A 19374-nucleotide genomic window follows, 5' to 3' on the forward strand; every position below is an offset into this window, starting at 1 on the left:
TTGCTTGGCGGAGGATGTGATGTCGTGACATCAGAATCGTCATCCACAGAGTGGATGGATATGTGGTCATCATCATCCTCAAAGTCAATGACCTCATGATCTTCCTCCTCCTCTTGAGCATGTCTTGCTGCCGACATTACTGCCTGGAGGATCAGGGGATTCTCCCCTCTGATTCCCCGCCGGCCAGCACTGGTCGTCGGTCTGACATCCTCTCCCTCATCATCATCTGAAACACAGAGGTTGCAACCATATTAGTGATTGACCTGGTATTACATATGGTGAAACACCAGGGTTGTAATAACTCATTTGCATCAGCAGATGAGGATCATGTGACCCGGTTAGGGTACCACCACAAATGACCGCTCACACCATAGCACTGAGGTGTTACAGGGAGATGTACATAATACTAGCAAACTCACCAGCTCCAGCCACAACTTTCTGTCCCTTCGTGTTCCCCCTGGTGTATCCTGCTGAATCTGTCTCCTCATAGATGTTGTAGACATAGCTGTAGAGGGTAGAGACAACATTCTCAATGATCTGCATCACCAATTGACAGACAGGCACATGTGACACTCCTGATTTGTATTTCACTTTGTAAACAACAACTGTTGAGGTCACACAGCTAATTTTTGAATGAGAGAACACATATTTCTAATGTCAATCCTTTGAGTGTCCTCTGTTCCCATACTCTATTTCCAACATCATGGTACTACTTAGCTGACAACGGATGGTGTCTTGTGCAGCAGACATCCAAAACTCATATGTCAAACACTCACTTATACATGTGAATACGATTGAAGGGAGGCAAGCAGAAAACAACATTTGGTTATGATCACACATTGCAGATGATGTGTGAAGCTTTTAGGCTTCCCGGCTGCACTGGATTATCGTGTTGCTCTTCAGCCAATTCATTTTGCAGGTGTAACTGCATGCAGAGTCACCTTAGCAGCCCCTACACCCATCTCAAAGGTACACAACTGGCATCAGTGTGTGCCTCAGCCATACCAATTTCATTTTGATTTAACCATGTATAATTTTGCTAGGGATTTATCCTATCATTGAATTGCAAGCCTGTTGTGTTTTGGTCAGTTCATATGACACATTTTTCTATTGTATGTCCATTCTGCACTCACTTGGCATACATTTTGTGTCAGCCTCTCATTTGCCACCAGGGTCTGATCGGCCATGTGCTCAAATTCCATACGTGAGCATATTGTGATGCAGGACAACAGTGCTGTACAACACATACAACATACGGTGGAGATGAAAGGCCCAATTAATGAGCATTCAGCTAGGTTGACTTACCTTGGCCCAGCACCGGAGCAGTGTGTGGTCCCCGAACAGATGTCACGTCCAACCTTGTAGCAGAAATCAGTGTGTGTCTTTGATTCTGGGAGGTCCACATTGTACCTACAATGATAAGTGTGTTTTGCAACTTTACATTTCTGCTGCCACATGTGATGCACTCAATTTCTGGCACAAAGGACGAGCACAAGCAGTTGTGGGCCCCACCGTTGCAGAAGTGTATCATACATAATGTCATGAGTGATCCCACATATAACTTAGAATGGGCCCACTACCTAGATGCTACCTATATCACAATTACGTGCCTACGAATCCAGATGTAAGGTCCACTATCGTGTTTTGTTGATGCCCAACAAATAATCCATCCAATGTAAGCAGTACATGACCAGCTGTGTGGACTGTGCAATTTAATGTATATTGGAAAGATTTGAAGTTGGACAGTGGATGTATTGTCATTACTCACTGCCTGTTCATCATTACTATATCTGTGCAAAAAGGATTTCTTGATTAGGTCTACAGACACTATTACAATATAGTCGGCACACCCTTTTGACTAGTTGTGGCACTCGATTACAGAATTGGATTCCCCGGTCTGGGACTGTTGGTGAAATATATGTTGTGTACCAAAATTGCAAAGGTAAGATGAACCAAGACATTTTATATTTTGTTTTTCGCTGTTCAAAAATGTCATATGGTAAAGGCGAATGTCCATTGACAACTCCAATTGTAATGAAGCAATTTTTGCATCTCTGGTTGACTTTCATAGGTGGGCACTATTTGTCCCTCTGTCGTCTCCTGACAATGTATGCATTTTGACCATCTCCTGGCCAGTTTGACTTACCAGTTAGTAAGGTTGTCATGCCTTCCTCTGTATGTTGCTGATCACTCCCAGTAGAGTCAGTGACATCTGCTACTGCAGTTGTCTGTGCTCTGGCTGGATGTGTCAATGGGTGAGAAGAGAGAAAAGTAACCAAATGGGAAATGTGCTTGTGGAACTTTTAAGGGATTTCCTCATATCTTCCATGTGCTGACAGTGTTGTGAAGTACTGCAGCAGACGGGGCAGTTAGGAGCAGTGGTGTGTTGGGGATGTAATGGCGTGGCAGCGTGGGAAATTGACAACAGAATATATGCATGACATATTTTGATCTGATGATTCTCTCACCTTCTGCTTTGTGATTTAGGCTGGCACGGGGTAATGTACTTCTTGGAGTATTTGTGGCAGGTTTACATGCCCCTTGAATAAGATGTACACTGCTGTTTCATCACTTCTGTGACACAGCGGTGGTGTACAACAGATGGCACATTTAGAATTATTCGCAACGTGACGCATCTATGGTGAAGCGTCACGTTGTGAGGCCCTGAGCAACATTGAGTGATTCAGTAAAATCTACAAGATTTCAAAGAGTAACTTTTCAGAGGCAGCTGCGACACAACCTTTCACCTGCTTGAAGCAGACGTAAGGAGTGGCGCAGCAAGTTAGGTATGGGCAGTCCATGGACATTATTGGAGTTGCATCGCTCTTGCGACACGACTCCAGCAAAGGCCCCCCCCCTAAACACCATCAGATTCAACACACATGTGTCTATCCCTGCTCCACAGTGCACCGTCATGTAAATGTGATGCATCCGTGGTTGCGCATGGGTTGAATTGCATGTCACATTGGTACTGGTGCTTCCCTGCTAATATTTGTAAATTGCAACTTAGCAGTGTTGTGTATGTACGGCAGCAGTACTGTGCCCATGTTTTCAAAAGGGGGGGATTAGCCTTTTCTAATGCAAAAGATTCTGGGACTTGTGGTGCTACATAGAGGGTGACACATGAGTCTCTGACTGACTATATTTTTATATACACTTTGGACAAGTTCCTTATTCACAATGACAGTGTAACACAAACAATCTTTTCATGCACTTTTTCTTTTCATTCCATTTACCTGGTACCACGTAGCGGACTTCACTGACAAGCAGCCCATGGACCAAGTGGGGGTGTATTGTTGTGAGGATATCCTCCTCCAGTGGGGTGAGATGGATGCGGGGTCCAGGGTATGCAGCAGGGAGGATCCTGCTTAATTCGATCCTGGAGTATTTCTCCTTCACCCTCTGCCTTTCATACTGCCACTTTTTCTTGATGTCCTGTACTGTGCTCCTCTCCTCCCCCAATGCTGAGACAGCAGTGGCTAACTGCTGCCAAAGGGTTACCTTCTGTGTCCCACTGGTGCAGTAGGGTGGGACTCCATATAGTCGTCTGTCGTGCCTGACTATGAACTCCACAAGCATGGTAGTCTCCTCTGCAGTAAAGTTCCTCTTTCTCCTCATTTCCATTTTCTCTGGCAATGTGAGCGTTGTGGACACAAACTCCCTATGGTCAAACCTGTTCCTTTAATGTGTGTCGCTTTTATGTGTTTTGTGGTGCTGGTCAATTAGTGTTAATTGGCTTCAGCTGGAGCGTGGTGGGGGATGGTAGGCACTGGCAACATTCATCATGGCAAAATGGAGCTATTGGCTGCGATTGGCTACAGTGTGTCAGCTGATCCATGGTGGGGGATGGTAGGCACTTGGACAGGTGTTTACCCTTGGCTAACATGACCAATTGCCAAAATTCATATCTTCCGGCCCGGAATCGGAAATTACAGCCCGGAATCGAAAATTACGAAGCAATGCCGGAAATTGTGGGCCGGAATTGTAAATCCCGCTGCATAGCCGTAAATCCCGCTGCAGAGCCGTAAATTCCGGCCCAGAGGTGGAAATTACGGCCGGGTGCGGACGTAAAGTTAGTAGACGTAAGTCTATTCTGTGAATACCGAAAGTAGTAAATTCAATCTGTGAATACCAAAAGTAGTAATTTCATTCTGTGAATGCCAAAAGTAGTAACTGCATTGTGTGAATACCAAATAGTAGTAAGTTTAGGATTTAGTATTAAGTTCATTTTGTGAATTGGGTCCTGACAGTTTTCCTATTAATCTTTTTGTCTGTCTATCTTCTTTTTCTTTCTCTTTCTCTGAGTAAATTCAGATGATGAAAAATCAGACCTGCTCCCCAGAAATGGGTCCAGCTGCTACCAAATGCAACCATCAGCAGAAGTGGTATACAAATATCTGTACACAATGCCCATTGTTTGCACAACACTTTTTCCAAGGTTTATATGGATCACTTACTTTCCATTCTAATATGTATTTTAAGGTAAAATGTTTCCAGCTCTTGCTTGAACGACTTGAGAAATGATAATACGTTTGTCTTTGTAAGAATGTAGTATGGTAAGTCATGGGAGCACAATAGAGACATTTCAAATGAACATTCAAAATAAGAGGAGATTGGATCTGATTGGAGGAGCAACCTAAGTTCCCAACCTATCACTTTGCACTAGAAAACCCATCTGATTATATGTTTAGGGTACATACATACATTTGTCTTATTATTTGCTAATTTTTTTAAATGCCTTTTTTGCCGTAATAAGTGCTGTTGTTGAATATTATTAGCTGTAAAGTCATAAACAAATGTGACTTGATTAAATGCTGAGCATTTTCATGAACATCCCTGATGGATTAGAACCCCCCCCCCCCCCCCCACCCCGACTGAAGTTTCCAGCTGCCTCCAAACCTATGTGGTTCAGTCAGATGTGTATGAGTACATTTTCTGCTCTGCTTCCCCTTAATGTTGTCAACACCAATAGACGGTACTTATTACAAATGTCTGTGAGGTGTTGTGATGCATGGATGCATGCCATATGTTGCTGTTTGAAAATAGAAACTGTTCAGTAAATGTGCTGGCTGTCAGACTGGTCCTTATCTGATGTTTGATATCTAAAATTGGAAGGCAGGAGGTAGGAACATAATTAACATGTAATGTGTGACTAGCAAGGAGGGTAAATATTAAAATGCTGTAGTACCTAAAAGTCGGATAGTAATACTTTCCAAACCTAAAAAAACTATTTTGTTATTTCGGGTTCAAAGAACCATAAAACATACAGCTGGTCAATAAAATACAACAGATAAAACTTCCACAATTAAAATGTGCAAATACCTGAAAACAAACATTTTCAATACATAAAATGACCAGTTTTTATTATCCTTATAGCCTGCATCATAAAAGCAACAATGCAACCGCAAAACACACATCAGCGGATGGAATTTGATGTAAGAATAAAAGTGGGGGTTTACAGTTCCTCACATGAGTATCCTAGTTTGAATCTCTTTATTACGTTTTTGTGGTTATCTCTTTCATTGTCAGCTCACATGACAGCACAGTTAGCAAGTAATCATCTTTTTGTTTGTACAAAAAGTATACATTTCCTATGTGGTTTTTGACAGATGATAATTACAGTATAGAGCCGGGATCACAAAAGGTGATTGCCCGCGTGGCGCCCGAATTACTACTACATTTGACATTTGTATTGTACAGGTGTCAATAACCTGGGCTCGAGTCGGTGTACCACGCGGGTGGACAGCGTCCCCCCACTTATTTTACCAGGTGGACGCCGTCCCCTCTGCCAAACAGCTGAACTTCACTCTTTGGCCCTCTGGGACAAGGAGCTCGGAGCTCGGAGCTCACAGCACGCTGCGCACGCGCTGACTTCTCAGATGCAATCGCATCTAAGGGGTGAGCGAGGGGAGGCAAGGAGCCCGATGGTGCAAGCCACCTTTCGTGACGTCACTTCCTGTCTTGACATCACTTCCGGTGACAGCGTCCCCCCAATTCTTTTTTTAGGACTTGTGCCCTGTCAATAACAACAGCTTGGTCCAATGTTCATTGCAAGATTCTTAAATATTTATAAAGGAAAGAAAAACTTCAACGTAAACTAGTGTACCCAACTTAAGTCTACACTCACACGAGTATCATTAAGCAACGGTATAAGATAACATTTCCTGGGAACCATATACAACTTACACAACCCCAAAAAATGGAGTGCGATTGAACTGAACTGCCATCACATGGGCATCTTTGAGTCTCCCTTGACCAAGTACATCAACAGGAATCTGTGATGGCTTTTGGTCACGAATTGTATGTAGAGTGGCAAACCTTCCTTGAAGAAACCTTGTGCATGTGCACATATGCTTTTTTGACATCTATAATACAGCTCTGGACTTTGGAAAATGGGTTAAACACACATGTTTGAACTCAACGGACCGTTGTAAAAATCCAATCTGCCCCCATTCTTACACATGGTCTTAATATATATCGTACCCTCATAATTTGATTATCAAGATCTATAGTTAAAATATTTTGTTAAACCACATTATTATATTATGTTTTTGGTTTAGTTCAGACTGCATGCCATAAAAGGAGGCGGATATGCCTTATCCTATCCTCCAGATAACCCATACCCAGTTCCTTGTTGCATATAAAATTTGAGCAACTGCAAGGGACAGCCAATAATCTCTACATAAAAGATATTTTCCAAGTTATTTAAGTTATTTACCTTCAGAGGTAACAGATCGTGGTTGGCATTACACCATTTGATAACTTGGCCTTTTGATCCAACCACCTCTATGTTTCCTATCCAATCACACTTCTTAGCTTCCTGTGGGCCCACACTAAACTTAAATGTGAGTGGATTGTGACCACTTAGGCAGTGAGGAGATATATCAAACATCAATATACTAATTTAGTTTAAAATATAGTCTCTTGTGTTATATTTCCCTCGACCAAAAACAAAAAAAGTTGGAATTCCTAAAACCTCCTTAGATATAGGGCAAGTATCATGTGCAAAATCGAGGTTGTATTTCATAATACCTAAACAGAAAACCCTTGGAGTTTTCTGGGAGAGGGAACTAGCAGTTACAGGGTTTTCAGGGTGAGGTGGCCTCCAAACCTATCAAATGCACACACAATAGAAGCTACCCTGAAATAATGGTCATTCACATAATGTAACCGTATTCCTACAAAGCACTTCGGCACAGGCATCAAGCAGTTTACCGGTCGCAAATGCGCTGATTCATAGAATCGGCCTGTTTGTGACTGGAAAAATGCCTTTTCCGATGTATGTACCCTTTTGCATTTGCGAAATAGGTAATTGCAATTTTTTGCGATTACCTAAATTGCGAATGCATTATTAGAGATGCATGTAGCATTTCCTAAATGTGACTGTGCATTTAGGAAACGCTAATTACCATCAACTTCAAGTTCATGGTAATTTGTGCACGCATTGGAAAATGCTAAATAAATGCACTTTTTCAATTCACTATGTAGTGCACATAGCATGTGTGGGCTACACATGTACATACTTAACTTTTTTGGGGGTGCCTGAGGGGAGCCTTAGGCCCACAGGCACCCTTGGATTTGCATTCGCAAATTGTGATTACCAATTTGGTCATCGCAAAGTGCGAATGCTTTCCCATTCATTTCTATGGGCCTGTAGGCCCTAGGAATGAATGGGAATACATTCCCTAATAGCGACTAGCAATTTGGGAGTCGCTATTAGGGAATGTTAAGGATTCACAAGATTAATTGCAAATCCTTTATGCACAGGTATTTGCGATTACCAAATAGCGAATCCTTAAAATTAGCAAAAGAATATGTTAATACGTTTGCCCAAGACATTTATGAAACAAGATTCCTCTGAACTTGATGAGGCAGCTGTGTCAATTCATCTTTTTTGCCCGTATGGCCACACTCAAAGGTGTGTCGCGTCACCACCCGGCCCCCACGCGCGGCGGCTAAGAAATCAGAGCGAGCAAGGCAATGACCACGATAGCCATAATAATCCGTAGAATATTCACTCACTTGCGGTGCCAGCCCAGAATAGTTTAACCCTTCGGTTTACTACAATATGACGCGATCTCCAGGCAGGAGACAGCACGGACACCGGATCTGGCAACTAATCAACTGCGGTCATGTGTAATTGCACACAGATGCCGCAGTTCAGCTAATTTCTTGTTTGTGGTACGCCTATATAAACGCAAGGTTTTGCTCCCACTCTGACATCGTCGGGGAAGAGGAGAGGACATCTTTAGGTGTATGGTGAGGGACGCACCTTGAGGCAGTAAGAGTAGGAGTGGGATTGTTAATGAGAAAATGGCGCAGCTGCCATTGAATGCATTTTTATCCATTTATAAAATTCATTACCTCTTCTAATTTAAAATTTTCCACCTTTACCTACCTTAGAGTGTGACTACAGGGGTCCCTCTACCCTCATCGCATGGGGCAATTAGGAACCTATATTGGAGTAAGATTGTGAGCTGGTCTCACAAACTCATGAATAATTGATACTTTTGATATTTTGCTCCATGCTTGCAGTGTCGCGTGATTTCACACACATGTAATGCTGCATATGCATAGTATGTATGATGTTTCTTATCCCTTATCTGCCCGAAAAATACATCGAATTGACTAGGAAAATTTAAGTTTTTTTACAGGTATATAAGAACACCAGTTTTAGTTACAGGATGGCACAGGTCACCCTAACATAGTGGGAATATCTGGAACCAATCTGGTAAGATAGGAGCCCGAATCCCGTCCTGATAATGCTGTGGACTCACTTGAACCAACGGCATAAACATGTTGACGACAAGAGTGGTGACGGGGTAATAGTTACCCTAATCCCCACATTCTAGTTTTTAACACCAAGTAATACCCTACTATTAAATGTAATTTGGGGTAATACATTGGTTTTTAAATAATTATTGCATGGGCCCCCACTTATGTTATTAGAAGTGCCTCCCTGTCTCCAGGTGTAGGCTGTCTCTATCAAAATGGGTTTTTAAAGAGCGAGGACTGCCTATGATGAACTATGACACCTGGTGGCGTGTGAGGACATTTTTGAGATGACCAGCCTTCAACCCATTATGTGCATTGTAGGGATACGGTTATCTTATGTAAGTGACCATTTTTTCAGGGTAGCTTCTATTGTGATTGCATGTATTTCATAATAAACATGTTCAGGTTTTCACTCAACTAATCATGAGTAAGCTGAGGTTTGTCATTTGCTCGGATGTCAGTCATTCTCCACTCCTGTTTGGATGGCAAATCACATAAATGTGCAATAAATCCCCAATTAACTCCCCCCACACATAATGAGTATTTCTGGCTCTTCTGGCTAGAACATTCACCAAATCCTTATCTAAGCAATAAATATTCTTCACACTCTGAGAGCAGAACATGTTGTTAAAGAGGTTGATTACCACAACTTCCAACCACCCCTCAAATCTCTAACCATAATATCTGATGTTGTCAGGAATTCAATTCGTCCAATAGTTCGTGATTTTCCCTAGAAATACAAGTGATACCAAAATAGTCAGACTACCTTTAACCCACCCATCTTTAGATGCTAGAGCAGCTGGTAAATGACATGATGTCAAACTCTGTACCCAAAAAGGCTGTAATGCCCACGTTTCTTGTAACCACACTGAATTAAAACCTTTATTTAATAAAAAAACAATCCAGGTTATCTAGATTACTGGATATGTTCCATGCAATCATGTCCAACCGGGTTGTGTCCAAAGAAACATCTGCCTTTTCCAATATGGGATTACGTAGTAAATTTAATGAAACTAAGGGATTAAAATAAGTATCTTGTGAAGTCCTATCAATCCGATTCAGGACTAGGTGATTGCGGTTTGGAGTGGGCCAGATATAGGTCTCCATGAGTGGTGCACCTTTTGACGAATGTGTGACTGCAAAGGACACTACCCCCTCTATAACCCAGATGCCGATATGCCCTATAATTTAGGGAGTCAAGAGACCCTTGTCAAGCCCCAGGTAGGATACGCCTAGGTGGCATATTCTCAAGGACTTATTGCCAAGTTAGCGGAACTTTATCACAGCCAAAGTGGTGATAAATGTATCGCCCTATTCATAAGCTGGTGCTAACAGCCGATATCATCAGTTTACCTGTGATAGCAGCCGCAAAAAACATTGCCTCGGAAGACACCGGCAACTAACAGTAATGATATGTAGAGTAGGCTTTCCCGTGCAAAAATCTGTGGCAACACCACTTTGCAACATTCTCAATGACCTGTCAGATCGGCGATAAGATCACAAAACATGCGATAAGACGCGTTTGCAACAGGGATTTAACACATGCTCTCACCTGGTGTAAAGTGGGACTACAACTTGCACCATAAAAGGGAGCCCAGCCCAGAGCCAGACCTGAAGAACAATAGATGCCATGGAGCTACTGATCATGCAGCTCGGAGCCCCAAGATGGCCACAACTCCCACCAACACCACCCCAGGCCCACCACCCCCGGACCCCTCTGCCTCCCCACCCCCCGGACTACCACAGAGGCAGCGCAGACAAATACAGCGGACCTTTAGAAAATGAACGGGCCTCACAGACTTAAACACCAGAGCATGTCATTACCCCCTACAGGCTCAAAAGGACAACCATCCTCTGCATCCTGAACATCATTGCCCACAGGCTGATGGTACCAACACAGCAGACAACCAACACCACTTTGCAACATTCTCAATGACCTGTCAGATCGGCGATAAGATCACAAAACATGCGATAAGACGCGTTTGCAGCAGGGATTTAACACATGCTCTCACCTGGTGTAAAGTGGGACTACAACTTGCACCATAAAAGGGAGCCCAGCCCAGAGCCAGACCTGACGAACAATAGATGCCATGGAGCTACTGATCATGCAGCTCGGAGCCCCAAGATGGCCACAACACCCACCGACACCACCCCAGGCCCACCACCCCCGGACCCCTCTGCCTCCCCACCCCCCCGGACTACCACAGAGGCAGCGCAGACAAATACAGCGGACCTTTAGAAAATGAACGGGTCTCACAGACTTAAACACCAGAGCATGTCATTACCCCCTACAGGCTCAAAAGGACAACCATCCTCTGCATCCTGAACATCATTGCCCACAGGCTGATGGTACCAACACAGCAGACAACCAACATCCCTCTGCAGACAAAGCTGCTGACTGTGCTGCATCTGTTGGCCTCTAGTATCTTCCAACCAACAACTGCGAGAGTCAGAGGAGTCTCACAGACAGCCCTATCAAAGTTCATCATAACTGTCCTGGATGCCATCATCAGCTTGGTACTCCAGCACCTTCACTTCCCCCACACTGTGCAGTAACAGCTGGAGACCAAACAACGTTTTTATGCCATAGCTGGCTTCCCACAAGTTTTGGAGGCAATTGACTGCACACATGTCCTACTTGTGCCCCCTGCCGACACTGCACACAATTACCCCAACATAAAGCTCACACATTCCATCAATGTGCAGGCAATAGTGGACCACCGAGGACTCTTCACCAAAGTCGTCGCCAACTACCCAGGCAGTGCGCATGATTCCTACATCTTCTGACAGTCCATCATAAACCAGCACTTTCAGGATGGCACCTATGGAAATGCACTCCTCGTTGGAGAGTACCAAATGAACACCCACACACCTCAACTCCACAGTCATGCAACTCACAACTCTGGGAAGGCACATGTTACAAATTCACATACAACATGCCAAACAACATGCCCTCCTACCAGACAAGACAGCACAAATTACTGTGAGAAGCTGGGCTAACCATGTACACAAGCTATCAACGGTATGGCACCTCAGCCACACAATAGCAGATTGTGGGTAGAGGATGGAACCAGGCACGTGCGAAGGAGGCAAGTGACCCATAAATGAGAATGTACACAATGCCAAGCGTGGCATGGATGTGCTGGCCTGAATGCAGCATGCAGACCACAGACATATCCATGTCGACATACACTGCTGGTATTTGGAGTGTAGTGGACAGTGGACGCAACTATGTTACCCCAGGCAGTGGGGAAGATCACAGAAATTTTGCTTCTTATGTCCCCCCAGTAAGCGTGAGTGGTGTGGGCTGGCCCGGCGTACGCCAGGCTAGCATAGGGGTGTGAATAAAAATCACGTAGCTCCCGGCATGGTTCTCTTCCGGAATGGCCAATGTGTCCACCAGGGCAGTGCCTCTCACCCAGCCACAAGGCTGACGCCATGAGCAGTGGTGCCTGTGATCTTCTGCACCTGTAGAACCCCAGGCCGCTGGTCCCCAGACCCGTCTTTCCCGCCCCTGCTCACCCAGGCCTCACTGCTCATCTGCCGACACGGGCGTGTGTCAAAGAGGGCCTGTCAGGATTTACAAAGCATCCTTGTCACAAGTGTCCTTGATCCTGTTTTTACCTTATTATGTGCCTTTGAATTGTGTTTCACTTTGTGCCCCGAACCGGTTGTTGAATTACCAGTATTAATGCTTATAAGATATCTTTGGTTACAGGTACCAATGCTTATTGATGTCTCTCAAGTGGCAATGCTTGTTTGATTACACTCCAATGCTTGTTTTTACTTGATGCTGCTTGAGATCTTTTTGTCCCTTCGCAGCCACTGTAGATCGGGTCCTGGGACTATAAAAGGAACCACGCCAAGGAACCGTGCAGATTATTCTGAAGAGCTTGCTGAGAAGAGTCGATGTTCCGATCCGCTTCCTGAGATTCCGGTCCTCCTGTAGTAGTCTTCTGATGCAGATCCTGTTCTTTGGTGGAATCCTACCACTGAGTTTCGTTAAGAAGGACCCCAGGTAGGATCCATCCAATATTTCTTTATCGTGTAAAGGAAAGAGCCCTTTTAAATTACGTGCCTTGGTGCAGCTTTAGACTGAAACCTTCACTTTGCGTGTTTTGGTGCAGCAGCCTTTTTCCTACACGTGACTCATCCTAATAGAAGTCTTTCGGCTGAAAGCTTCATCTGTTAACTATTTTGTCACCAGAGTCTCTCTTAAAACCACCAAGTGGATCCTTATGTACGGTTTGCTTTCGAATGACATTATCAAAGTTTTAATGTTACTGAGTGCAGTTGTAAACATTGATGCTTCCTGGTAACAATTCATTTTGCTGAGTTTCTTTCCATGCATGTCATCATAGCGTTTTAAGATCTATAGAGGTAAATGTTATGAACAATAGGGGAATAATATTGAAGAACCTTGTTACTGATATTAGTAGATTACAGAAGAATCTGATTAAGAGAACAAACCAATCTCTTTCATTCTTCGGTCAAATAGTTACATGCTAACGAATGTTTGTTTAAGAAGTTGCTCTATTCCTTATAAGCTGTATTATAGAGAGTAGTACTTCAGATTACTCAAAGCCATTACTGCTAATCATAATTTCGATCTATGCTATACTGGATGAAGGCATAGTTATTCAAAGTGGACAGAACTTTGTATGTATAATGATAACTAATTAGGTTTTTTTTTAGGTATCAGGAATCCTGCTTCGTGAGTGAGTCCTTAGTGTTTTCATCAGTGTAGTAGCACTCACGTGTTCCAGTTGTTTATTTCTTCTCGATCCAGATCTCCCTCCCCGCAGTACCCTACCTTACCTCCCCTCGTCTAGCCACTTCGATCCTCTGCGGAACTTATAGTGCAGAGTCGAAGCTGCTGGAAGGTGGGCTTTTGGGTACTGCTCCTGAGGAACAGAACTGCAAACCTTTTATTAGGTTCCTGACAGAATAATCCGCCCAAGAATTTAGTTCCTCCCGAGCAGTACACAAAAGATGGCCACCTTGAATGATCTTTGTGTTATGATGGGTAATTTACAGAAAGAGCTTGCTGCTAGCCGGCAAGAAACGGCGACCTTAGCTGGTAAGGTTACTCAATTACAGACACGTTTGGATTCAGGCCCATCAACAGGGCTTTCTCAAAAACTACTGCTTCAGGTTCCACTCCGTCAATTTCAGTGTCAGTACCTACGCCTGTCCCTTTAGCATTACCTGAGAGATTTGCTGGGGAACCAAACAAGTTTCAGACCTTTTTGACTCAGGTGGAACTACATTTTATGGTTAAGCCAACTTCGTTTACTGACGCTCAATCACGTATAGCCTTTCTTATCTCCTATTTAAGTGGGGACGCAGGAATGTGGGCAGTCTCGTTTGTTCAATCAGATGATCCATTGCTTTATAATTGGAGAAATTTCAAAAGTGAATTTGAAAGGATTTTTGACAGGCGGACCATCTCAGGGTCAGCTGATAGAGAATTACTAGAATTAAAGCAGGGGAACAAGGACCTAGTCCATTATGTCACACAATTTAATCGCCTAGTAGCGGAAACTGGATGTCCAGAGGAGAAAAGAGCAGCCTTATACTATCAGGGTCTGAGAGACGAGTTGAAAGACTTAATTGCACCGATCGATCCTCAACCCCGGTCTTGTGCTGATTTAATTGCTCTTAGCCTTCGATTGGATCACCAAGTCGCGGATCGCAAAGGAGATAAAAGAAAAACAGACGTTAGAATTTTCACTAGGGCCAGAGAAAAATCACACCAAACCTCTCAAGAAGGTGAAGAACCCATGGAGGTAGGAAGTTTGAGAAAACCTTTAACTTCTGAGGAAAAGGAAACCCGGCGAAAAAATGGTCTTTGCCTCTATTGTGGGAAGAAAGGCCATTTTGTTAGAGACTGTCTTCTTAAACCAAAAAGTTCTTGGCCCCGTGATAAATCTGAGAACAAGTCGGAAAACTAGGAAACTCGAGATTGGATCAGGAGACTATTTCGAGTTTGCAATTTCCTCCTGAACAGTCAGTAGCTAACACTCTGCAGTTAACCGTACCACATTTGATTTTGAATGTCCAGATCATGTTATCGGAACAGAAAGGTTTGATGGTAGCAGCTATGGTAGACTCAGGTGCTACTGGGAATTTCATTGACACCACTTTTGCAAAGGAAAAAGACATACCAACCTTAGTAAAATCTAAACCTGAATTTGTTTACGCTGCAGATGGGACACAATTGACATCAGGAATGATTACTCATAGCACCAGTGTCCTACTTATGACTTGGGATACCAATGGCAAAAGGCATCAAGAAGCTATATCTTTCGATGTTATTGATGCACCACAGTTTGGGGTGATTCTAGGCATTCCCTGGCTAACTTTGCATAATCCTGCTATTGACTGGGCAAACCGTTCTGTAGAATTTTCTTCTCTTAGGTGCCAACAAGAATGCTTTTGTTCTAACGAAATCCCTAAAGAGTCTCCAAGTTCTTTTTTGCATAGCGCTTCAGCTCTTTATGTATCCACTGCAGCCGAAAAAGATATTGAGCTACCATCTATCAATGGTTATTTCGCTGATGTTTTTTGTGAACAAAAGGCCGAAAGTCTACCCCCTCATAGGGATTATGACTGTGCAATTGATCTAGTACCAGGAGCCAAGATACCCTGCAGCAGGATTTATGCTTTAACCGAACAGGAAAACCAACATCTCTGAGAATACCTAGTTAAATTCTTAAAAAATGGCTTTATTAGACCCTCCAGGTATCCAGCTCCCTCGCCTCTTTTCTTTGTGCCTAAAAGCAATGGAGAATTGCGCACTTGTATTGACTTTCGAGCGCTAAATAATATCATCATCAAGAATCGGTACCCATTACCGTTAATTCCTGTTCTCCTAGATCAAGTGCGATCGGCTACCATCTACACTAAGCTTGATTTGCGAGGAGTCTACCACTTGGTACGCATTAGACCTGACGACGAGTGGAAGGCGGCTTTTCGAACTCGTTTCGGCCTGTTTGAATATTGTGTAATGCCGTTTGGTTTATGCAATGCCCCGGCTGCATTTCAATTTTTTATTAATGATGTCCTTAGGGATTATCTTGACAGATTCGTCATTGCTTATATTGGCGATCTTCTAATTTTTTCATCTTCTACGGAGGAACATTTTCAACATGTTAAAACCATTTTAACCACATTACGAACACATGGTTTATTTTGTAAACTGTCTAAATGTGAATTCCATACAACCAGAGTTGAATTTTTAGGTTTTATACTTTCGCCATCTGGTATAACTATGGCTCCTAGAAAGATTCAAGCAGTTTTGGAGTGGACTACACCATCTTCCGTAAAAGACATTCAAGGGTTTTTGGGATTTGCTCATTTTTACCATCAATTTATTAAAAATGTTTCAACTTTAGCTACTCCATTAACTCACCTTCTAAGAAAGAACGTGAAATTCATCTGGACCTCTGAAGCTGAACTATCTTTTCAGGCACTAAAGAAGACTTTCACACAAGTACCAGTCCTGCGACATCCGGATACAGAAAAACCCTTCATTGTTGAAGCTGATGCTTCAGACTATGCTATTGGAGCAATTCTTTCACAGAAAGATTCGGAAAGCAATGAATTACATCCAATTGCTTTTCTTTCAAGAAAGTTTTTACCTGTTGAAGCTCATCACACTGTAGCGGAAAAGGAACTCTTAGCCATACGATACGCTTTCAAGGAATGGCGTCATTACTTGCTAGTAGCTAAACATACCATAACTGTTTATACGGACCATCAAAACGTACAATTTTTACGATGCACAAAAGCTTTAACTCCCAGACAACTTCGCTGGACATTGTTTTTTGCAGAATTTGATTTTCTTATTACGTTCAGACCTGGAATCAAGAACAATAAAGCTGATTCATTATCATGGTATGATATGAAACAAGAGGAATAACTTCCCGTTACCAGACCTACAAACATGCTGTTGAGCAATCAAATTATTGGCGCCACAATGTCTGATATCTTTTTTCAACAAATAAGACAAGCCATGCCTATACCAAAACTTTTGTCCTGGGTTCAAGAGGGTCCAAACAGGACCATTCATCAAAATTTACCCTTCTACTCAAATTTGTTGTATGTGCCAACAAAAAGTATACAAACACAAGTTTTACAATGGTGCCATACTAAACAGTTAGCTGGCCATCCGGCAATTGCAAAAACTAAAGACTTATTACGAAGAAACTTTTGGTGGCCAACATGGAACAAAGATGTAACTTCCTTTATTCAATTATGTGACGTTTGTGCTCAAGCCAAGAGCGAACATGGAAGTAAAAAAGGTCTTTTACTTCCTCTTCCAACTCGGACTCAAGTTTGGGAAGATATTGCATTGGATTTTATCACCGATCTACCGGAAGATCAAGGAAAGACAACAATATTTGTAGTGGTGGATCGTTTGTCAAAGATGGCACACTTTGTAGCTTGCAATAAACTCCCAACTACTGTACAACTTGTACAATTACTTTTGGAACATGTTGTACGTTTACATGGTTTACCACGATCAATTACCTCAGACCGAGGACCACAATTTATTTCACAAGTATGGAAAAATTGGTGCGCCTCTTTGAACATTAAAAGCAACACTTCCACGAGTTTCCATCCAGAAACGGATGGACAAACTGAACGGGTCAATCAGGTCCTGAAACAATACTTAAGGTGTTATTTATTCAAGAAACAAGGTTCCTGGACGAGGTTTTTATGGGAAGCAGAATTTGCATATAAAAACTTGCAAAACTCCTCAATAGGGATGTCACTGTTTTTTGCTGTTTATGGTCGACATCCACATTTTTCACCTTTACTGCTAACTCAATCAAAGACAAACATACCTTCTTTGGATTCACACTTTCAAGAAATGAAGGAAATCACTAAATCATTACAAAAAAATTTAATGAAAGCCAAGGCTTCTTACAAAAAGTTTGCGGGCAGGAAAAGACGGAAAGCTCCAGAGTATCAACCAGGTGATATGGTTTGGCTTTCTACAAAGAATTTTCAATTCAGAAGACGCTATAAATTCCATCCAAAGTTCATCGGACCTTACAAGATTGAACAATGTGTGAATCCAGTAACATACAAATTACTTCTTCCTAAGGCCATGAGAATCTATCCAGTGTTTCATACCTCCCTTTTGAAACCAGCATCTACAAAAAAAAGACCTCATCCTCCTGCTATATTTATAAACATTCAAGAAGAGTTTGAAGTTCGCAGTATCAAGGATAGTAAACGAGTTAGAGGAAAATTATGGTATCTTTTGTCATGGAAAGGTTATGGACCTGAGGAAGACTCTTGGGTTTCTCAAGAGAATGTACATGCTCCCCGTTTGGTGCGACAGTTTCATGCATGTCACCCAGACGCTGTAACTTAAATCCTTTGGAGACTGGTGTTTTCATTTTTGTTGGGGGGCACTTTCAGGATTTACAAAGCATCCTTGTCGCAAGTGTCCTTGATCCTGTTTTTACTTTATTATGTGCCTTTGAATTGTGTTTCACTTTGTGCCCCGAACTGGTTGTTGAATTACCAGTATTAATGCTTATAAGATATCTTTGGTTACAGGTACCAATGCTTATTGATGTCTCTCAAGTGGCAATGCTTGTTTTATTACAGTCCAATGCTTGTTTTTACTTGATGCTGCTTGAGATCTTTTTGTCCCTTCGCAGCCACTGTAGATCGGGTCCTGGGACTATAAAAGGAACCGCGCCCAATGAACCGTGCGGATTATTCTGAAGAGCTTGCTGAGAAGAGTCGATGTTCCGATCCGCTTCCAGAGATTCCGGTCCTCCTGTAGAAGTCTTCTGCTGCAGATCCTGTTCTATGGTGGAATCCTATAACTGAGTTTCGTTAAGAAGGACCCCAGGTAGGATCCATCCAATATTTCTTTATCGTGTCAAGGAAAGAGCCCTTTTGAATTACGTGCCTTGGTGCAGCTTTAGACTGAAACCTTCACTTTGCGTGTTTTGGTGCAGCAGCCTTTTTCCTACACGCGACTCATCCTAATAGAAGTCTTTCGGCTGAAAGCTTCATCTGTTAACTATTTCGTCACCAGAGTCTCTCTTAAAACCACCAAGTGGATGCTTATGTACAGTTTGCTTTCAAATGACATTATCAAAGTTTTAATGTTACTGAGTGCAGTTGTAAACATTGATGCTTCCTGGTAACAATTCATTTTGCTGAGTTTCTTTCTATGCTTGTCCTCATAGCGTTTTAAAATATATAGAGGTAAATGTTATGAACAATAGGGGAATAATATTGAAGAACCTTGTTACTGATATTAGTAGATTACTGAAGAATCTGATTAAGAGAACAAACCAATCTCTTTCATTCTTCGGTCAAATAGTTACATGCTAACGAATGTTTGTTTAAGAAGTTGCTCTATTCCTTATAAGCTGTATTATAGAGAGTAGTACTTCAGATTACTCAAAGCCATTACTGCTAATCATAATTTCGATCTATGCTATACTGGATGAAGGCATAGTTATTCAAAGTGGACAGAACTTTGTATGTATAATGATAACTAATTAGGTTTTCTTTTAGGTATCAGGAATCCTGCTTCGTGAGTGAGTCCTTAGTGTTTTCATC

The sequence above is a fragment of the Lissotriton vulgaris genome, chromosome 11, assembly GCF_964263255.1.
Source record: "Lissotriton vulgaris chromosome 11, aLisVul1.2, whole genome shotgun sequence".
Taxonomy (NCBI): Eukaryota; Metazoa; Chordata; class Amphibia; order Caudata; family Salamandridae; genus Lissotriton; species Lissotriton vulgaris.